The sequence below is a fragment of the Arachis hypogaea genome, chromosome 5 (genome assembly GCF_003086295.3).
Source record: "Arachis hypogaea cultivar Tifrunner chromosome 5, arahy.Tifrunner.gnm2.J5K5, whole genome shotgun sequence".
Taxonomy (NCBI): domain Eukaryota; kingdom Viridiplantae; phylum Streptophyta; class Magnoliopsida; order Fabales; family Fabaceae; genus Arachis; species Arachis hypogaea.
Genome location: NC_092040.1, coordinates 63,862,926 through 63,886,751, shown reverse-complemented (window position 1 = coordinate 63,886,751; position 23,826 = coordinate 63,862,926). Strand labels below are relative to the sequence as shown.

General features: G+C 39.3%; 1 non-coding gene across 1 annotated transcript; it reads right to left on the bottom strand.

Annotated features, from left to right (window-relative positions):
* Positions 1 to 18,195: 18,195 nt before the first annotated feature.
* LOC112804259 (small nucleolar RNA R71) lies at positions 18,196 to 18,299 on the bottom strand. Its single transcript, XR_003202875.1, has one exon. It is a non-coding gene; the product is annotated as a small nucleolar RNA R71 (small nucleolar RNA).
* Between the last annotated feature and the right edge of the window lie 5,527 nt (positions 18,300 to 23,826).

Here is a 23,826-nt window from a genome sequence, read left to right as displayed (position 1 = left end):
ATATATGCGATTCAAGCAAGTTCTATGAAAAGTTTTCACTCAAATCAATTGGTGCCCTATAGATAGAAATATTGAAAATTTTCATTATTTGACTAAGCTTATTGTGTATATATATGCAAAAAAATGCAACAAAAATCCTAAAAACCTAAAATGAAATGCAAAAGTGTTGGGATTAGAAATTTGTCACCCAAAATCGCCGACCGGTCGGACGACCTCCCCACACTTAAAAGTTTGCACCGTCCTCGGTGCACTCAAAGATAAGCAAGGGGGTACGGCGACTCTCCGGATTGCTACGTGTTCTTAGTCTTGCTTCCGTTATTGCTTGTGGTGCATTCATCATGAAAGACAAAAATATAACACCATAAGATGAGACAATACAAAAGCAAGGAAGCATACATTGTTGGAGTGGGGTAAATCACTAGAATTGAGTGAGTGAATTAGTGTGACATTAAGAAATATTAGGTGTGTGAATTCTAAATTACGCGGTTTAGAACACACATTAGCATAAAAGCTATGTCACAAAAGAAGTATACACTTTACTCATTCTAGTATGCTTGAGATGCTTTAAGTGAACTTGTAAGGTAAAACAAGAATTAAAGAAGCATGAAAGCATTCAAGCCAAACACATATGGATGCATATGATCATGAAATACAATGCACTAAGGTAAATGCTCAACATCATCCATCAAGAGGTTGCTTAAGCACAAAATAAGGCTCAAATCACATGGTGGCCAAATCATGTAATTCAAGAAGAGTTACAAGCTCGAAGGCAATTCTCATCACTTGGTATTCTTAAAAGGTAAGCATGAAGAACTCAAAACCAAGTAGCAAAATATAACCTCAATCATAGAATCCAACAAAGATTATCTAAATATTCATGCTAAAATAGCATTTAGGCAATAAAGGCAGCAATGTATAGTAAACAAAGTCAATAATCCAACACTTATAATGAAAAGAGAGAAAATAAAATGAAAACTAAACTAAAACTAACTAATCAACTAACCGACTAACTAATTAACTAACTAAAATAAATGGTTATCCGTGGTGTTTGGAAGTGTTGGATGAGTGGTAGGAGAAGGGAAGAAGGAAGGAGAAGGAAAGAAATGAAAAGAGGGGAAGAAAAGAAATGTAGTGAATGGAAGAAAGGGCATCCACGCGCATGCACGCATGGCGCGCGCGCGGGTGGTGGAACAGAGAGAGGGGCGCAGACGCGTACAGTACGCGTCTGCGTGGGTGGCTAGTCAGGCCGGCGGCTCAATGTTGGCCCAGAGTTGGCACAACTCTCTGGTAAAAGTACCAGGGGTGCAGGTGGCCTAATCCACACGCGCGCGGCATGTGCGCTTGCGCGTGCATTGCGAATTCAGCATGATGGGCGCGTACGCGCCAGGTGCGCGTACGCACGGATGGTGTTTGGCTTGGGGCTCAACGTTCGCATAGTGAAGGCCTAACTCTTGGGTTTGTTGGCTGGGAGTGGAACTTTTGCATCTACGCACGCGCGCCATAAATTCGTGCGCGTAAGTGGTCGAAAATGCTTGAAGTGCGTGTACGCGCCATGTACGCATGCGCGCGGATGGTGCTCTATTTTTCAAAAAGTTTTGCTATGTTTTTGCACCAATCCAAGCATTCCAAACCTCCAAACAGCTACCAAAACACCCTAAAACCTTATTTAACATTCTAAACTACCAATTAAACTCAAAACTCAACACAACATGAAAGTAAACTAATTCTATTAGTATGTACAAAAGAGAAAAAAAATGAAAAGAGTTTACCATGGTGGGGTGTCTTCCACCTAGCACTTTTGTTTAATGTCCTTAAGTTGGACTTATGGGGAGCTCTTCTCAAGGTGGCTTATGCTTGTACTCATCTTGGAACTTCCACCAATGCTTGGACTTCCAATAAGCTCCATCATTTAAGATCAATATCTCCAAGCTTTGATGGAGTTCTTCACAAACCATGGGCTCCCAATGTTGATCCTCATGTGTTCCCGGATCCCATATTTTGTCTTCACACCCATCTCCAAGTTGATTATCATTAATCCATGTGGGTGGTGAGCAAGGTGAATTCTCAACAAAGTGACCAAACATCCTTCTAGACCCATGTACTCTTGTTATACACCAACCTTTGCTATCAAGCTTTGGACATGTGACCATAATGAACCTAGAATGATGCTTCCAACCACTAACCATCTCCTTTTTACTCTTAAAGCCATAAATATATCTAAGTTGACCATCCATCTCAAGCAAACCATATTCAAGGAGAATAACAAAGCTTAAGTATAAGGAATTTACCCACTTGAATGAGAGAATGGATGGTGGTGGCTTGGGGAGAGGTGTCTCCAATGTGCTTACAAGCTCTACTCCCTTGTTTGCTTCCTTGTCAATCTCCACCTCTTCATAAACTTCTTCATTCTCAATCATTTGTTCATCAACTTCATCTAACTCTTTTCCATCACTCAAGTCATAAATGGGAGGTTGAGAGAAATCTACCTCCACATCACTTTCAAATTCATTGGGAGAAGGTTCTTCAAATTCAAAGGATTCTTCACCAAGAAGATTGTATGCATGATCTTTATCACCACGGGAACTCAACTCTTGCTCCATTCCTTCCAAGTCTTCATATGGAATATGCCTTAGAGGTTGTGCACATCTCCTCAACATCAACTTCAATCTTCTTGGAGGGATTTTGTTCAACTCTAGGTTCCCATGGAGGTTCCGCATCTCCTAAGTCTTCAACCACTTCTTCCTTTTCTTCAATGGTCATAGGTTTCTCCAATTGTTCTAACATAAAGTAGCATTCCTCCTTTTCCACCGGAGTTTCCAATCTCTCCTTCATGCTATGCTCTTTAATTGATTTTCCACATGTGACCATGGGAGTGCTTTGAGTGCTCATGCATTGGGAGGCTAAAATACTTACTACCTTGGCCAAGGTAGCCATAAATTCTAGTGTCTCCCTTTGCATTTCTCCTTGCCCTTGAAGTATAAGGCTAAGGATTTCATCCATTGAGGATTGGAGTGGATAAGAGGGTTCATTGTCTTGGAGAAAGGGTTCATTATAGGAAGGTGGTTCTTCTTGGTAAGGTGGTGGTGTGTATTGAGTTGATTCTTGGGAGTAGCAATCTTGGAATTGTGGTTTCATATATGGCTCATATGGTTCAAAAGGTGGTTGGTGTGGTGGATAAGGATTAGAGTCATATGGAGGTATTTGGTGAAAAGAGGCTTGTGAGTATAGTTGATGATCATGTTGACAATATGATTCATAGGCATATGGTGGTGGTTCTTGAAAGTCACAAGGAGATTCACCATAGGCATTGGATTGGTATGCATCATAGAATGACTCTTCTTCATAGTGCATTGGTGGAGGTTGTTGCCATGAAGATTGATCATATGCATATGGTTCCTCCCACCTTTGGTTGTCCCATCCTTGATGCATGTTGTCATTGAAATTCACATCTCCTACAACATAGTTGTAATCATACTCATAGCCAAAATGAGAATTCATGATGAAAAGAGAAAGTAAAATTCAAAAGCTAATAGAAATTAAGAGAAACAAAATTCTACAACTAGCAAATAAAGCAAAAGGCAATATATTCACAATATTCACATATATACAATAACCAATAACATAACACCATTACAATTTCCTGGCAACGGCACCATTTTTGATGATTGGATTTTTGATGGTTTAGAATTTCAAAAATGAATTCTCGTTGCAAGTATAGTTCCTAAACCAAACAATAATCTTTTCATACAAAAAGTTGTTTGTCATAAGTACAAACCCCTAAATTTATAAACCGAAGTATTAAAACCTTGGGTCGTTCTCCCTAGGAATTACAATAAAGTGTCTTGTTATTGGTTGTGAGTTATTTTGGGGTTTTGATATGAAGCATGAAAGATAAATGGCAAGGAAGTAAACTAAGGCCTAAAAAGGTCTTGGCAAGGGTTGATGGTCAAGGATCTCTATCCTAATCACTAACAACAATATGAGAATTGGCAAGGATTAATCTCATTAAATCATCCTCTAACTAGTAGTAAAGGAAAGTCAAATGAGCTATATCAATCCTAGTCCATAAGTCCTAACTCTCCACTAATCCAATTAGTGAGAACTAGAGTCAATGGCTCCCAATCATCAATTACTTGGACATTAGTAACTCAAGAGGTCCTAAGTTACCTTTCCAAGCCAAGAGTATAGAATTCTACTCTAAAATCCAACCAAGCATTTTATCAAACACTTGGAAGGTATAAAAGGAAAGCATAGTAAAATTGTAAGAAAAGTAAATCTACACTACTCAATTGCAAGGAATTAAACAACAACAAATCAAATGAACACAATTATTATGAATTACCTCTAATTGAATTGAAAGAGAATAGGAGGAACAAAAGTAGATCTACAACAAAGTATAAGAACAACATAAAGGAAATTACAACAAAAGAATAGAGGAAGATGAATGTAACAACAAAGAATTGAAAGATAGAAGTAGAAGAAAGCAAATATTAAAACCTAGATCTAAGAACTAAACCTAATCCTAATCCTAATCCTAGAGAGAAGTGAGAGCTTCTCTCTCTAGAAACTAACTCTAACTACTAAAACTAAGCTAAACTAAACTAATGGTAACTAACTTCTAAAATATGAAAAGTCCCCCCATTCCCCCTTCAATCCTTGCCTTAAATAGAATCAGAAATGAGTTGGATTGGACCCACAAGTCTTCTAAAATCGCTGGCCACATGTTGCATTAAGTGGGTCATGTGCCACCATCGTCGCGTCCGCATACCGTGCGCATGCGCGCCCTTATGCACGATGCAACTATGACAAATCTTATATCGTTTCGAAGCCCCGGATGTTAGCTTTCCAACCCAACTGGAACCGCATCAATTGGACCTATGTAGCTCAAGTTATGGTCAATTAAGTGCGAAGAGGTCGGCTTGACAGCTTTCCGGTTCTTTCATTTCTTCATGAGTTCTCCAACTTTTCATGCTTTCTTTCTTCATTCCCTTGATCCAATCTTTGCCTCCTAAACCTTAAATCACTTAACAAACTTATCAAGGCATCTAATGGAATCAAGGTGAATTAAATTTATTTATTTTAAGACCTAAAAAGCATGTTTTCACTCTTGAGCACAATTAAGGGAGAAGTTACAAAACCATGCTATTTCATTGAATAAATGTAGGTAAAAGGTCATAAAATTCCTTAAATAAAGCATAAGATAAACCCTACAAATGGGGTTTATCATGCCCAAGGACAATTTCTTCAGTCACCATAAAGTGACATTTCTCCCAGTTTAAAACCATGTTAGTCTCTTGGTACCTTCTCAGAACAAGTGCTAGATGGTCAAGACAGGAGCTGAATGAGTCTCTAAATACTGAGAAGTCATCCATTAAGACTTCCAGAAATTTCTCCACCATATCAGAGAAGATAGAGAGCATGCATCTCTAAAAGGTTGCAGGTGCATTGCATAGGCCAAATGGCATCCGTCTGTAAGCAAATACTCCAGATGGACATGTGAATGCTATTTTCTCTTGGTCCTGAGGATCTACTACAATCTGGTTGTAACCTGAATAGCCATCCAGAAAGCAGTAGTATGGATGACCTGCTAGTCTCTCTAGCATATGATCTATGAATGGCAGAGGAAAAGGAACCTTTCTGGTGGTTGTATTGAGCCTTCTATAGTCAATACACATATGCCATCCTGTAACTGTTCTTGTAGGAACCAGTTCATTCTTTTCATTATGAACTACTATCATGCCTCCTTTCTTGGGGACAACTTGGACAGGGCTCACCCAGGGGCTATCTGAAATAGGATAAATAATCCCAGCCTCTAGTAACTTAATGACCTCTTTCTGCACCACCTCCTTCATGGCTAGGTTCAGCTGCCTTTGTGGTTGAACCACTGGCTTGGCATTATCCTCCAATAGGATATTATGCATGCATCTGGCTGGGCTAATGCCCTTAAGATCACTTATGGACCACCCAAGAGCTGTCTTGTGTGTCCTTAGCACCTGGATCAGTGCTTTCTCTTCTTGTGGCTCTAAAGCAGAGCTTATGATTACTGGAAAAGTGTCATCTTCTCCTAGAAAAGCATATTTCAGGGATGGTGGTAGTGGTTTGAGCTCGGGTTTAAAAGATTTCTTCTCTTCCTGAGGAGTTCTCAAAGGTTCTTCTGGTTCCCCTGGTTCCTCCAGATCAGGCTGAATATCTTTAAAAATGTCCTTTAGCTCTGATTCGAGACTCTCAGCCATATTAACCTCTTACACCAGGGAGTCAATAATGTCAACACTCATGCATTCTTTTGATGTGTCTGGATGCTGCACAGCTTTGACAGCATTCAACTTAAACTCATGATATGCCTTGGAGTTTGTACACCCTCCTCAACATCAAATTCAAACTCCTTAGAAGGGGGCTCTGTGACTTGAGTTTCCCATGGAGGTTCCGCATCTCCTAAGTCTTCAACCACTTCTTCCTCTTCAATGGCAGGCATAGCTTCTTCTAAATGTTCTAATACCAAATTGTGCTGCTCACTATCCACCGGAGTTTCTAACTTCTCCTTCATGCCACGTTCTTCAGTAGATTCTCCACACGAAGCTATGGGGGTTCCTTGAAAGTCCGAACATCGGGAAGGTAATCGATTTATCGCTTGATCCAGTTGGCGAAGGGTTGCATGACATTTTTCCACTGTTTTCTTGAGACGATCCCTTAATTCTTGTTGTGCTCGGCTATCATAAGTAGGATCAGAATGCTCTTGTATTGATGGATATGGAGATGGTGTATATTGAGGTGGTAGTTCTTAGGAGTAATTAGGGTAGAATTAGGGTGGTTCTATATATAGTTCGTACGGTTCATAGGGTGGTTAGTATGGTGGATATGGGTTAGGGTCATATGGAGGTGAATGGCGGAAAGGGGCTTGTGAGTATGGTGGTCCAAAGCTATGTTGAGGAGAGGGTTCATAGGCGTATGGTGGTGGTTGTCGATAATCAAAAGAGTGCTTACCATAGCCGTTATCTTGTTATGCATCATAGAATGGTTGTTGATAGTCCATTGGAGGTGGTTGTTGCCATAAGGGTTGTTCAAATCCTTATAGCTCCTCCTATCTTTGATTCTTCCAACCTTGATCCCCATTCTCACTATAGTTCCCATTCCTAACAACAACATTGGAATCAAACTTGAAGCCAGAGGGGTGAGAGTTCATAGTAGTAGGAGAAAATAAAAATAAAAACTAATAAAAAGAAAATATTTTGAAAAAAGATATGATTTTTGAAAAAAAGATAAGATAAGAGTTTGAAAAAAAAAAGATATGATAAGATTTTGAAAAAGATATGAATTTTGAAAAAAAAAGATTTTATCTTTGAAAAATAAGATAAGATAAGATAAAAATTTAAAAATCTAAAATTTTTTTTAAAACTTTTTACAATAACCAATAATAAGGCACACGTTTGCAATTCCCCGGCAACGGCGCTATTTTGACGAACGGATTTCCTATTGGTAAAGAAATATAAAAATATAATCGCGTTGTAAGTATAGCTTCTAAACCAACAGAAAATCCGTTCGTACAAACGTTTGGTTGTCACAAGTAACAAACCCCTTTGGAATTGATAACCGAAGTATTTAAACCTCGGGTCGTCTTCTCAAGGAATTGCAGAGAAGTATGATTTATTATTGGTTATGCAAAGGTATATTTGGGGTTTTGAAAAGGTTTGAACAAATAATTTAATTGATAAGAAAAAATAAATTAATAATTAGAAAATCTCTTGGCAAGGTATGAGAATTGGAAATCCCATCCTAGTCATCCTTATCAATGGTGACGAGAACTATATTTTTGCTCCCATTAAGTCAACCTCTAACTATGAAGGTCAGTTAAGTGGACAAATTAATTTAATACCTAAAGTCCTAGTCAACTCCTCAAGGAAAGACTAGAGTTATAGGAATCTAAATTACTCAGCAAAGATAACAATTATCAATCACGATGAGTTTAACAATTCAAGAGTTACCAATTAATCAACCAAAGCCAAAAGGGAAAAATCTAAATTATTTATATAATAAATAGAACAAAGCAATCATGTGTGTGAAATACCTCAAATTATATTAAATGAAGATATCAATTCTAACATGGACAAGTTCATAAATTAGATTGAAAAGATAAATAAAAGGAACATTGAACCTGTAATTGAAGAAGATAAAAATATTCCAAAGTCCTTTAATAGGAGTCCTAATCCTAATCTTAAGAGAGAGGAGAGAACCTCTCTCTCTCTAAAAACTACATTTAAAAGCTAAAGTTATGAGTAATGAGATCTGCTCTCTTGTGTTTGGATGGACTCCTCTACTTTATAACCTCTAATCTATGTCTTCTGGGCCGAAAACTAGGTCAGAAGCAGCCCAGAAATCGCTGGAAACAAATTTTGCCACGCTGATTTTCGCAGATGCAATACGTCCGCGTAGAGCATGCGTTCGCATCATCTAGCTCTACGGCCACTAAGGCAAATTATATATCAAATCGAAGCCCCAGATGTTTTCTTTCCAACGCAACTTGAACCGCGTCGTTTGGATCTCTGTAACTCAAGTTATAACCGTTTGAGTGCGACGAGGTCAGGCTGACAGCTTTGGCAATTCCTTCAGTTTCTTGTATTCCTTCCACTTTTGCATGCTTCTTTTCCATCCTCTAAGCCATTCCTGTTCTGTAATCTCTGAAATCACTTAACACACACATCAAGGCATCAAATGGTAATAAGAGAGGATTAAACATAGCAAAATTAAGACCAATGAAGCATGTTTTCAATCATAGCACAGAATTAGGAAGGAAAATGTAAAACATGCAAATTTTATGAATAAGTGGGTAAAGAGTTGATAAAAACCAGTCAATTGAGCATAAGATAAACCATAAAATAGTGGTTTATCAACCTCCCCACACTTAAACATTAGCATGTCCTCATGCTAAGCTCAAGAGAAGCTATAAAGGGTTGAAGAGGAATGATAGAGAGTATACAATGCAACCTATCTATGTGAATGCAGCTACATGCAAAATGTTTCTACCTACTTGGTTAAAGGTAAATAAGTTCTCCAAGACAAATATGTATCAAATTCTACTAATTCAAATCGTACAATAAAAAGCAAGTAAACTTGTAAGAAGATAGCTCATGAAAGCAGGAAACATAGAATCAAGAATTGAACCCTCACTGGTAGTGTATATCACTCTAATCGCTCAAGTGTCTAGGGTCAATCACTCTACTTTTTTCTAGCCATGCTTTCTAAATCTTGTTCTTCATCTAACCAATCAACAAATATTTAGCATATCAATGCAAACATCATGAGGTCTTTTCAGGGTTGTAATGGGGTTGAGGTAATGGTAAGGATATATACATATATAAGGCTAAGTGAGCTAACAAAGTGAATCCTTGATTAGTCTAAGATCTTACCTAACATATACATACTTTATATAATTTAAAATGCTTTACCTAGCTACCCAAATTTTTCCCACTTTTGTATTATATGCTCATGTATCAAACTTATTTTTTTGAATTTTGTCCCATGTGCATTGATTCTTTTTATTTTGAATTTGGGGTAATATATTTTTTTGTATCCCCTTATTTAATTACTTTATTTTTTTATTTTTTATTTTTTTTATCAATGCACATGGTAATTTAATTATTTTGATTTCACAAGAGCATGCTTCCCAAATTTTCAAATAACTTATTCAATTTAATTCCCTACTTTTTTCTATCATCCCATGTTCCTATTAAATTCCCCACACTTAAATTATACACAATATCTATCTTAAGCTAACCAAGGATTCAACTGAGTTGCCAAAGAACTTCCTAGACCCATTCAATTGAGCTCTACACCAACCTTTACGTTTAAACTTTGAGTGCACAACCATGTTAAACCTTGCTTGACAACTCCAACCACTAACCACCTTTCTCTTACTCTTAATGCCACAAAGAGCTCTAAGTTGACCATCCGTCTCCGGTAGCCCATATTCAAGTGGGAAAGTAAAGGATAAGGATAGGAATTTTGCCCACTTGAACGTTGTGTTGGACGGTAATGGCCTTGGGAGAGGTGTTTCTAATGAATTTACAAGCCCCACTCCCTTGTGCTCTTCTCTGACAACTTCCACTTCTTTGCAATCTTCGTCAATATCAACCTCTTCCTCTTGGTAGCTTTCTTCCAATTCAATCTCTTCCTCATTGTTCACCAAGGGCATGAGAGATTGTGCTTCTTCTTCTTTCATTTCCATGTCAAGTCCAATGGGAGAGGATTCAAATGTAGATAAGAATTCATTAATGATTGAATCCATCTCTTGATCGTCCCCTTCAAAGTCTTCAACTACGATATGCCTTGGAGTTTGTACACCCTCCTCAATATCAAATTCTAACTCCTTAGAAGGGGTCTCTGTGACTTGAGTTTCCCATGGAGGTTCCGCATCTCCTAAGTCTTCAACCACTTCTTCCTCTTCAATGGCAGGCGTAGCTTCTTCTAAATGTTCTAATACCAAATTGTGCTGCTCGTTGTCCACCGGAGTTTCTAAATTCTCCTTCATGCCACGTTCTTCAGTAGATTCTCCACACGAAGCCATGAGGGTTCCTTGAATGTCCGAACGTCGGGAAGGTAATCGATTTATCGCTTGATCCAGTTGGCGAAGGGTTGCATGAAATTTTTCCACTGTTTCCTTGAGACGATCCATTGATTCTTGTTGTGCTCGGCTATCATAAGTAGGATCAGAGTGCTCTTGGATTGATGGATATGGAGATGGTGTATATTGAGGTGGTAGTTCTTGGGAGTAATTGGGGTAGAATTGGGGTGGTTCTATATATAGTTCGTACAGTTCATAGGGTGGTTGGTATGGTGGATATGGGTTAGGGTCATATGGAGGTGAATGGCGGAAAGGGGCTTGTGAGTATGGTGGTCCAAAGCTATGTTGAGGAGAGGGTTCATAGGCGTACGGTGGTGGTTGTCGATAATCAAAAGAGTGCTTACAATAGCCGTTAACTTGGTATGCATCATAGAATGGTTGTTGATAGTCCATTAGAGGTAGTTGTTGCCAAAAGGGTTGATCAAATCCTTGTGGCTCCTCCTATCTTTGATTCTTCCAACCTTGATCCCCATTCTCACTATAGTTCCCATTCCTAACAAGAATATTGGAATCAAACTTGAAGCCAGAGGGGTGAGAGTTCATAGTAGTAGGAGAAAATAAAAATAAAAACTAATAAAAAGAAAATATTTTGAAAAAGATATGATTTTTGAAAAAAAGATAAGATAAGATTTTGAAAAAAAAAAGATATGATAAGATTATGAAAACGATATGATTTTTGAAAAAAAGATTTTATTTTTGAAAAATAAGATAAGATAAGATAAAAATTTTAAAATCTGAATTTTTTTTTAAATTTTTACAATAACCAATAATAAGGCACACGTTTGCAATTCCCCGGCAACGATGCCATTTTGACGAACAGATTTCCTACTGGTAAAGAAATATAAAAATATAATCGCTTTGTAAGTATAGCTTCTAAACCAACAAAATGTTTTTCGTACAAACGTTTGGTTGTCACAAGTAACAAACCCCTTTGGAATTGATAACCGAAGTATTTAAAACTCGGGTCGTCTTCTCAAGAAATTGCAGGGAAGTATGATTTATTATTGGTTATGCAAAGGTATATTTGGGATTTTGAAAAGGTTTGAACAAATAATTTAATTGATAAGAAAAATAAATTAATAATTAGAAAATCTCTTGGCAAGGTATGAGAATTGGAAATCCCATCCTAGTTATCCTTATCAATGGTGACGAGAACTATATTTTTGCTCCCATTAAGTCAACCTCTAACTATGAAGGTCAGTTAAGTGGACAAATTAATTTAACACCTAAAGTCCTAGTCAATTCCTCAAGGAAAGACTAGAGTTATAGGAATCTAAATTACTCAGCAAAGATAACAATTATCAATCACGATGAGTTTGACAACTCAAGAGTTACCAATTAGTCAACCAAAGCCAAAAGGGAAAAATCTAAATTATTTATATAATAAATAGAAGAAAGCAATCATGAGTCTGAAATACCTCAAATTATATTAAATGAAGATATCAATTCTAACATGGACAAGTTCATAAATTAGATTGAAAAGATAAATAAAAGGAACATTGAACCTGTAATTGAAGAAGATAAAAATATTCCTAAGTCCTTTAAGAGGAGTCCTAATCCTAATCTTAAGAGAGAGGAGAGAACCTCTCTTTCTAAAAACTACATCAAAAAACTGAAGTTATGAGTAATGAGATCTGCTCTCTTGTGTTTGGATGGACTCCCCCACTTTATAACCTCTAATCTATGTCTTCTGAGCTGAAAACTAGGTCAGAAGCAGCCCAAAAATCGCTGGAAACAAATTTTGCCACGCTGATTTTTGTAGATGCAATGCGTCCATGTAGAGCATGCGTTTGCATCATCTATCTGTATGGCCACTAAGGTAATTTATATATCAAATCGAATCCCTAGACATTAGCTTTCCAATGCAACTTGAACCGCGTCGTTTGGATCTCTGTAGCTCAAGTTATGACCGTTTGAGTGCGAAGAGGTCAAGCTGACAGCTTTGGCAATTCCTTCAGTTTCTTGTATTCCTTCCACTTTTGCATGCTTTCTTTCCATCCTCTAAGTCATTCCTGTCCTGTAATCTCTGAAATCACTTAACACACACATCAAGGTATTGAATGGTAATAAGAGAAGATTAAACGTAGCAAAATTAAGACCAAAGAAGCGTGTTTTCAATCATAGCACCGAATCAGGAAGGAAAATGTAAAACATGCAAATTTTATGAATAAGTGGGTAAAGAGTTGATAAAAACCACTCAACTGAACATAAGATAAACCATAAAATAGTGGTTTATCAATGAGTGATTGGGCTAAGAACTAGCTACAAATCTAAGTTTGATGTGGCCACTCACCTACTTAATCTAGGCTTACAACCATTTGGATAAACAAATTTTTGAAGAGTAAGCCCAGAGATTAAGTTTGGTGTGGCCACCACCATATGAGGATCACTTAACAAGCCCAATACCACTCAATTTGAAAGAATTTATTATATTGGTGGAGGCTTGAATGTGAGTTTTAATGTGTTCAGGGGAGAGTAGAAGCAAAAGGATGTGAAAGAATTGGAATTACTTCTTCCCCATGAACACATTAAAAACACAATGATGAACCCAATTTATTGAGATGCAAAGGAATTAAGTTTGGTGTCCCAAGGGACACCCATCAGTTGTAAATCCATTCACTAGCGTTAAAAGGAATGTGGAGGATTATTTTGTCATTACTAATGGGGTCTCGGTTTCATTTTCTAGAGATTGAAAGGGGCCCACTTGATTGATAGAAAAAGAGGTCAAAGTGTACTTGCACTTTGGAACTCAGCACATACAAGAAGCAAAGTGAGATAAGGATTGGCGCCTCTTCCCACGCTAGACACCACTCCCCAAGTGGGAAAACATTAAACCCATTTCCACTTCCCACCATTCGAACCACACCCTTCACCCCTATAAATCCCTTCACTTTCCCATTTCCCTCCCACTTCAAACCCCATTTCATACACAAAAGAAACTCCCACAGACCTTTCTTTCTCTCATCTCTTTTCTCTTTTCATCCCCTTTCTCTCTATCTTTTTACTTGATTGGGACAATCAAGTCCTAAGTTTGGTGTTGGAGTAAAACTTTTGTTTTGCTTGCATTTCTTTGCAACACTCTATTACTATCTCAGAACCTTCAAACACTCTCTCTCTAACCAATGGCACCACCGAAATCCTCAACGTCAAAGAAAAGAAAGACCAAAGAGCCAACTACTGGTTCCTCAAGCTCAACCTTCAATGAATACAAATTCCTCTCCGCATTCAACCAAAACCAATTCTTTGGTTGGGTGAGTGAGAGGGAGATTATCCCAGAGATTGGTTTTCAACTGGGAAAGAATGAGCACCCTGAAATTAACATCAAGATAAACAACAGGGGCTGGGCACTCTTGCAACCCACCAAAGAAAGTGGTGGAAGGCTTGGTAAGGGAATTTTATGCCAAAGCCGTGCCACAGCCAGGGCAAGCTTATGGGTACATTAGCTATGTGAGGGGGAAATCTATTTACTATAGTCCCTCTAACATAGAAAGCGTGCTAATGGTGAAGAGGACAAACTCCACTCGGAGTTAAGAGGCGAGGATGAAGCAACCAGACCCAGGATTTGATGAAATCCTGAACGAAATTTGTGTACTAAATGTGCAATGGATCAATGACAAAAATGGGAAACCCAACCAGCTAGGAAGAAGGGACTTGAGCCCCAAGGTAGGGGGTGGCTGGACTTTGTGAGAAGATCTTTGATCCCTACATCCAACACCTCAGAGGTGACCAAGGAGAGAGTTGTGCTCATATACAGTATTATGAAGGGAGAAAATGTAAATGTTGGGGAGTTGATTGCCGACAACATCAACAAAATACTGAAGAGCACTAATGAAAGCACAAAGTTGGCATTCCCCGGCATCATACAAGAGCTATGTGATGAAGCAAGACAAGCCTATAACTGCCAAGAAAATGGCCAAGGTGTTGGCTGTCAACCCACTTCAGAGAGCCAGGGAGAATAGAGCCCATGCACGTGTGCCACAGCAACAACAAGAAGAATAAGAAGAGGCAGAGGAGCAACCACATTTCCTGGCACTTTAACCACCATAATACCAATAATATCAACAATTTCCTGAAGGAGTAAACTGGGAGCAACTGCAAGGAGACGTGCATCAAATGAAGGGAGATTTGCATCAATTGAGGGAAGATGTCAACCAATTTCAAAATAGCCAAAGGGAGCAATGGAACCAAGTGAATGAGAACATACAAAACCTCCAAGGGAGCTTTGAACACCTGAAGGAGCAGCAAGAATAGATCGACTGGGGAAAATTGTAAGGTAGTTTAGGGATGATGTTGGAATATCAATTACATCAAAAGGAGAGCATTGTTGAATTCAGACACCTCTATGAAGCCAGAACTGTAGCAAGAGGGGAATATGACTGCTATGCACAAACTAAGTTGAGCTATTTGTGCAATGCAGTAGCCAACATGAATCCCAATTATCCCACGTATATGCAGAAATTGGAGGAACTCAGTGGACGGCAGGAGGAAATTGCATACCAACACAAAGAAAATGTGAAGTCCTACATGAGACAGTGATGCTAGGGCATCTTGGCCAGTTTCACTGACCTTTTTTTTTACTGTTTTAGGGTAGTTTCATGCATTTTCTTAGTAAATAAGGCAAGTTTTGGATGAAAATACACTTACACCTTGATTCAAGAAATTATTGTGAACTTTACATGATTTTATGAGGATTAGGCATGAATTGTATGATAAAATTGATGATGCATAATCTCATGATTTGGAACAGAGATTTGATACACCTTAATTGCTTGATTTAAGGACAAAGGAAGCAAGACGGAACCACGTTAGCAGCCACGTTAATCTAATTAATGTGACCACTAACGTGGAATGGGACAAGCCTATAGCGTTAATGGAAAAGGTGATCGCCACTAACGCCTTTGAAGCCATCATAGCCCATGTTAGTTGCCACGTTAACTACATTAACGTGGTAGCTCACGTAGAGGAGGAAGAGGAGCTCCAACGTTAGTGGTAAAAGTAGTTTCCACTAACGTTCCACAAAGGTACAATGAAGCCACGTTAAGAGTCACGTTAATCCAATTAATGTGAACTCTAATGTGGGATGAAGAACCAATCACCAATGTTAGTGACACTCACCTTTATCACTGACGATGGACCAATCCAAGAGTGCCCACATTAGTGGTCACGTTGAGACCACTAACATGAGAGATAACGTGGAGCTAAGCATGATAAGCCAACGTTAGTGACACTCACCTTTGTCACTAATGTTGGAGATGGCAATCACTACCACGTTAGTGGCCACGTTAATCTAATTAACGTGAAATCTAACGTGGGAGGTAGGGGCGTTTGGAGCGTTAGTGATAAAGGTAAGTGTCACTAACGCTCTCGAAGCTTAGCCATGCCCACGTTAAGAGTCACGTTAGTTATACTAACATGAACTCTAACGTAGGGAAATGGTGTACAAGGCAACGTTATTGGAAAAAGTGATTCCCAATAACGTTTGCGAAGGACCAAGAGGCAACGTTAGTGATCACGTTAGTGCCACTAACGTTGAAGTTAACGTTGATCATTTTGGGTTGGAACGTTAGTGGAAAAGGTGATTGTCACTAACGTTCTCGAACCCACATCCTCACTTAACGTTAACACCACTAACGTCCTAACTAACGCCCATGCCTAACTCACACTTTTTCTGCAAACAAAGCTAAGCCCACTGAAGATTGTAACTACTTCAACTCAAGATCAAAGGCACATATCCAAGACTTGGAGAACTCACTAGAAGATCAAGAAGAGTAGTATATATTGGAGTAGTTTTGAACTATGATGGAGCTTTGGCACTTTTGGAGAACTACATTCTATATATTTACTTTCTGCATGTATTCTGTTCTACCCTTTTTCATTTCCATTTCCAGAGCTATGAACAACTAAACCCCTTTCATTGGGTTAGGGAGCTCTATTGTAATTTGATGGATCAATTATAGTTTTCATTCTTCTTCCTCTTTCTTTTCTCTTGATTTACTAGAAATCTTTCGATCTTAATCTAATTGGTTAGTTGTCTTGGAAAAGAAACTCTCCATAATTGGATCTCCTATGAGCCTTGGAAAAGGGATGAGGAGATCATGCTAGAAATGCTTTCTCATGTTGGACCAAATTGGGGTTTAGGCGGATATAGTGACATGTAATCCTCCTAACACTTTGATTTGGAAATACATGTGGTATAATCAGTGACCACACTTCATCTCTTCCCATGAGCAATTAAATCAAGGAATTGGGCAATTGTTCAAGCTTAGTGAGATTGGATTGCCAAGGAATTGGGATCTAATCAATTAAGATTGCCAAGGAGATCAATGAATGCATTGATTGAGGAAAAGATGAGAATGAACTTGATCCGGAGAATGCAACATCTCCTAAGCCCAATGAATCCCCATCTCTGATCTTACCCATTCTCTTTACTTTATGCCATTTATTTCCATGTTCATCTTCCCAAATCCTCATTTAAGATTTTGCACTTTATTTTCTGCAATTTACTTTCCACCATTTAATTTCCAATAAATCCTAACTACATTCTGTTGAGCTCAACTAGCACACTCTTCTAATTAAAGTTGCTTGACCAATCAATCCCTGTGGGATTCGACCTCACTCTATTGTGAGTTTTTACTTGACGACACTTCGGTATACTTGCCGATGGAAAATTTGTTGAGAGACAAGTTTTCGTGCATCAAGTTTATGGTGCCGTTTCTGGGGATTGATTTTGTATCGACAATGATTAAGTTGGAAGTTCACTAGATTGAGCATTTTTTTATTGTTGTTTAATTTGCCTAGTCATTTACTCTTAGATTCATTTAGTTTTCTTCCTCATCCCTTATCCCCTTGTTGTTTTCTTTTTGTTTGAATTTACTTATAATTTTTCTCACTAACCCACTAACTGTTTGATAATTTGCACCACTCACACTAACAATCACTCTAACAAGAATAATCACTTTGTTTGTTTGCTTGCTGTGTGATCTGTTAGTTTTATGACAGGGAGACAAAGCGGAGCTTCAACTTCCTTTGATTCCGAACCTGAGAGGACCCTCCATAGATTGAGGAGGGAAGCAAGAGGGAAAAGGGTTGTTGGTGCTGAGGAAGAGGAAGAGTACTTTGAAACAAACATGGAGGAGAACATGAAAAACAACCATGAAGAAGAAGCTCACAGCCATGCCAGAGAAGGCCTTGTGAATCATGCTGGGCAGGAAAGAAGAGTATTAGGCTCTTACATCAATCCCAACCCAGGAAATTATGGAAGTAGCATCCAAAAGCCAACCATACATGCCAATAACTTTGAATTGAAACCCCAACTCATCACCCTTGTTCAGAACAATTGCTCATTTGGAAGAAGTGCCCAGGAAGACCCCAATTAACATCTAACCACCTTCCTAAGAATATGTGACACTGTGAAGTCTAAGGGCGTTCATCCGGATGTCTATAGATTGCTATTGTTCCCTTTCTCACTCAAGGACAAAGCATCTAAGTGGTTAGGATCCTTCCCGAAGGAGAGCTTAACAAATTGGGAGGACGTGGTAAACAAGTTTTTGGCAAGATTCTACCCCCCTAAAAGAATTAATAGGCTGAGAGCTGAGGTGCAAACTTTCAGGCAACATGATGGTGAGACTCTCTTTGAGGCATGGGAGAGGTTTAAGGATTTAACAAGAAGATGCCCACCAGACATGTTCAATGAATGGGTTTAATTACACATCTTCTATGAAGGTCTTTCTTATGAGTCAAAGAAGGCCGTAGACCATTTATCAGGGGCTCTCTAAACAAGAAGAAAACCATTGAAGAAGCCATAGGTGTCATTGAGACTGTCGCTGAGAATGACTACTTCTATGCTTCTGAAAGAAGTAACACTCGAGGAGTAATGGATGCACTGTTGGCTCAAAACAAGGTGATCACCAAGTAGCTAGCAGATCTTACCAAGAAGGTGGAAGAAAACCAAGTCGCAGCAGTCATCACCTCATCACCAGCTCAAGATGGAGTGAATGTAGGAAAAGAGGGTGACTGGGAACAAGCCAAACTATGTTGGAAACTCAGCCAGACAGACCCATGATCCATACTCCAAAATTTATAATTCTGGTTGGGGAAACCACCCTAACTTTGGGTGGGAAAATCAACAAGACCAAGGCCAAGACCAGGGACGTCACAACCACAATCCCAACAACAATACAACTCACCAACATACCTCACAGAGATCCTATCAACACCCACCTAATCACCCTTCTCAACCACCTAACCTCAACCCACCATCACTAACTGAGTATAGACTTTCCAGAATTGAGACTCTACTTGAAGACATATGTAAAGAAGTCCAAGACAACAGAGTGTTCAAGGATGAAGTGCGAGCCAACATAAAAAAATAGGGAGACACCATCAAGAGGCTGGAGTCCCAAGTGGGATATCTATCTCAACAATTTCCTAAACCTACTGATAGTTTCCCAAGTGATATAGAGAAGAACCCAAGAGGAGAAACAAAGAAAGTAAGGTGGGAAGAATGCAAGATGATCACTATAAGTGATGAGAGGAGTATGAAGGAAATGCACACACAAACAGAACATCTCCAAGACATTCCAAGGGAAAATCATGAAGAAAGAAACCATGCACCTCATCCCACACACAGGGAAGAACTACAGAAAGCGGAGACCTGAAACCCATATGCACCCTTTCCCCAAAGGCTCAAAGGTGGTGTAGCAAGGAGAATGTATTCAAGGTTCCTTGACATGTTTGCATCTCTTGATGAAAATATACCATTCATTAAGGCCCTCCAGCAAATGCCTTCCTACATCAAGTACATAAAGGAGTTGCTGGCCAAAAAGAGTTCATTGAAGGGTGGGCAAACAATAAAGATGAACAGGGAGTGCAGTGCTCTCATTCAAACAGAGCCACCTACAAAGAAGAAGGATCAGGGAGTTTTCACATTCCCTATGCTATAAGAGAGACAATGATTGATAAAGGGCTCTGTGACCTGGGAGCAAGTATCAACTTAATGCCTTTGTCCCTCATGAAAAAGCTTCAAATCAATGAGCTAACACCCACGAACGTAATCATCAAATTGGCTGACAAAACTCAAAAACAGGCAATAGGAGTGATTGAAAACGTATTAGTAAAGGTTGGAAACTATTTCCTGCCCACAGACTTCGTTATCTTGCAGATGGAAGAGAATCATATCCATGCCATCATCTTGGGAAGGCCATTCTTAGCCACAGCCAGAGCACTTATAGATGTGGAGTGAGGAGAACTAATCTTGAGAATACATGATGAAAATCTTACCTTCAATGTCTTCAAACCCTCACAAGAAACAGATCATGATAACAAAGAGTCAAGGGAAGACCACAGTAAGGAGCTGATGGAAGAGACAAGCACAGGAGCACAAGCACCACACCTGAGACCCCCTATGGTTGACAAGCAATGTGGTTAGAAAGAACAACATCTAAGTGTAATCCAAGAGGAACTAGACCCACCGAAGTCATATGAGACAAGCAACAAAACCCTTCTGAAAGAAGAAACCAAAAGGAGCAAAGTGACATCAAGGAACACAAGGAAAAAGGCCCCAAGGGGATGGAGAAACAAGAAGATCCCTACAGAGGATTTCTCTCTAGGAGATGAAGTGGTCTCTGCCTATTTTCCATCTATCCCACCTCATCTCCCCACCATCCCATCTCAACTGCCTCAAGTGTACACCATCAACAAAATCATGTCCTTAGAACATGTGGAGCTTCTTAACAAAGCCAATGGAGACAAATTCACTGTAAGAGGGGAAGATTTGAAGCACCACCGACCACCCTGACAAAGGCCAAACGTCAAGCTAATGACGCTAAATAAGCGCTTCATGGGAGGCAACCCATATTTTATTCCCTTACCTTTTTAATCTTTAATAGTAGTTAATAAGGTAAAATTCATGAATCCTAAATCAACTTCGACAACCACTATAAGAATCCCTACATGCAGCATATAGTACATGATAAGTTTGGTGTTCAAGGCACACCAAGAAGGCCTGAACACACTCCAGAATATAAGATTCTTTTTGAATCTTGTTGCACCATATTATCACAAACAAGTTTGGTGTCACCAACATTGCATGCATGGGCATTTGATTGGTCGGTTGGTTTGCATTCATGAATGGCTCTTAGTTAGTCAAAAATAAAAACAAAAAAATTGGGTGGTGGCTAGCCTCCAAATTTTTTTTACTGCCACAATTTAAATTAATTCTTCTTTCCTTTTGTCTTGCAAGGAATTGGGAAGGAATATTGGAGGAACTTGATGGGACAACCAATTGAAGGGAGGTTCAACCACTTCACCCACGGAACTACACACTTGTCTTCAAAGGATGCACCTTGGGAAGTGCCACCATGCAACATTGGGAGTTGGATAGCCTTGGAGACCGAACCAATCAATTCACAAATGTGGTGATCCTTGTGCTCATCCAATGCCAAACCCCAATCGTCCACTATTAAGCAACACCATCAATCCATACCCTTCAATCTCATCATTCCCCTATATAACCCCCACTCTACATCCACTCCATAGGCTATCACCCTCTCAATCTATCTCTCCTCTTCCTCCCAAACACAAACGCACTCAACATTCTCACACATCAATTCTCACCCATGGCATCATCAAGCTCCAAGAGGCAAAAGGGGAAGGAACCGGTGGAGAGCATTCCCTTCGACGCAAGGAGATTCAAGACTACCTTACATGAGCTCCAATTTGAATGGATAAAGAACAAGAAAATATTGCCAGAGTTGACATTCTATTTCAACAAGGATGAGTGCCCAAAGATTAGAGAAAAGATTGAACAGAGGGGTTGGCAAAAGCTCACGAACCCAGAAACAAAGATAAATGCAAACATCATCAAGGAGTTCTACGCCAATGTGGCCAGAGAAGACAATACTAAGGCCCCCACCTTCAAAAGCTACGTGAGAGGAACAGAGGTGGACTTCAGCTCCAATGCTATAACAAGGACTCTTCAGCTAAAATCACCACATTTTGATGAACTCAATTATCAAGTAAGAATAAGCAATGCCCCCGACGAGGATGAACTTGAAGAAATTGTGAACGATATGTGTGTTATAGGATCTGATTGGGAAAGGTACTCAGATAAGAGGTTGCGGTTCATTAGGAGAGGAGACCTTATCCCGGAATCCAAGGGATAGTTTGAGCTCATGTGGAGATCTATCCTCCCAGCCTCAAACAATTCTGAGGTCAACATTGCCCGAGCTACTATGGTACATTGATTAATAAAGGGTGGAGGCATCAATGTGCATGAAATTATAGCTGAGAAAATCTAAGATTCAGCCGAGAAGAGTGATCCAAGTGCTAGACTTTGGTACCTCAGCACCATCCTTAGACTATGTATGAAAGCCAAGGTAGTATTCAAAGATAACAATCTAAAATGGGTAAACCCGGGGAGGTTAGTTACGCTCCAGCATATAAACTATGTGGCACCCGCTCAACAGCAAAGAAGGGCTCAGATAAGGAAAAAAACTGCACAAGAAGAGCTTCACCAAGAAGAACCTCACCAAGAAGAACCCCAACAAACAGGGTACCAGCAAGAAGAGCAACATGATCTAACCAACATAAATATGTTTCACATTCAAGGAGCCATTGAGGATCTGGCAAGGAGCTATATGGAGGGACAAGAATAACAACTGCATGTTCAATCTCAAAGGATGGATCGTCAAGAAGAACTACTCTCTAATTGGATGGATCAACAAAGGGAGTGGCAGAAACAACAAATGGAGCTGCAACAGGAGCATTACTCCCAGCTCACCCAAGCCATCAATCAAGTGACCGAAAGGCAAGAGCTCCAAGACAAACGCCTTCAAGAACTCAACCAACGTCAGATAGCTCAGATGAAAGCATTCAACGAGTTCAGCGTGCTCAATGAGGGACGGCAACTGCATCAGGAAGAGTTTAGCATAAACACTCAGGCCAAGTTAACTTATGTGACTATGCATATGTATAACTTGCACCCTACCATCCCAAGTTATGATGCAGTCCGCAGAGACTTAACAGAACAAAAAGATGGAAAGGTGAAACAACAAAAGGAAGCATTAAAGAAGAAGATGGAGGATGCTGGTTTCTGGAAGAAGCTGATCGGGAAGCGCAAAGGAAATGGGGACTCAAGAAATCAAGGAGGATCCCAAGACCAAAGGACATGAGCATTCTGAGAAGTGAAAGGTGGTAGAGTTCTTTCTTAATTATAACCTTTTTCAAGCTTTAAATAAGGAAAATCATGTATGAAATAGAACATGCTTCCATAGTAGCTTAGGAATTTTCAATTCTGTTTTTAAGATTTCGTTGTTTAGGTCTAAGTGTGTTGGTTAAGGCCCTAGCTTTCATTTTCATCTTGCTTATATGTATTCTTTCCCGTCTAAGTCAAGTAAAAAGAAAATGTTATGAAAAACAAGAGTGGAGTTATTGATGAGCGGATAATTTATACGCTTTTTGGCATTATTTTTAGGTAGTTTTTAGTAAGTTTGAGCTACTTTTAGGGATGTTTTCATTAGTTTTTATGTTAAATTCACATTTCGGGACTTTACTATGAGTTTGTATGTTTTTCTGTGATTTCAGGTAAATTCTGACTGAAATTGAGGGATTTGAGCAAAACTCTGAAAAAGGCTGACAAAAGGACTGCTGATGCTGTTGGAATCTGACCTCCCTGCACTCGAAATGGATTTTCTGGAGCTACAGAACTTTAATTGGCGCGCTCTCAACGGCGTTGGAAAGTAGACATCCAGAGCTTTCCAGCAATATATAATAGCTCATAATTTATTCGGAAATTGACGACGTAACTTGGCGTTGAACGCCAAGTACATGCTGCTGTCTGGAGTTAAACGCCAGAAAAACGTCATGATCCGGAGTTGAACGCCCAAAACACGTTATAACTCGGAGTTCAACTCCAAGAAAAGCCTCAGCTCGTGGATAGATCAAGCTCAGCCCAAACATACACCAAGTGGGCCCCGGAAGTGAATTTATGCATCAAATACTTACTCATGTAAACCCTAGTAGCTAGTCTAGTATAAATAGGATAAGTTACTATTGTATTAGACATCTTTGGTCTCAGTTTTGTATTATTCTTCATCTTAGGAGACTATTGATCACACTTAAGGGGGCTGGCCATTCGGCCATGCCTGAACCTTTTACTTATGTATTTTCAACAGTGGAGTTTCTGCACACCATAGATTAAGGGTGTGGAGCTC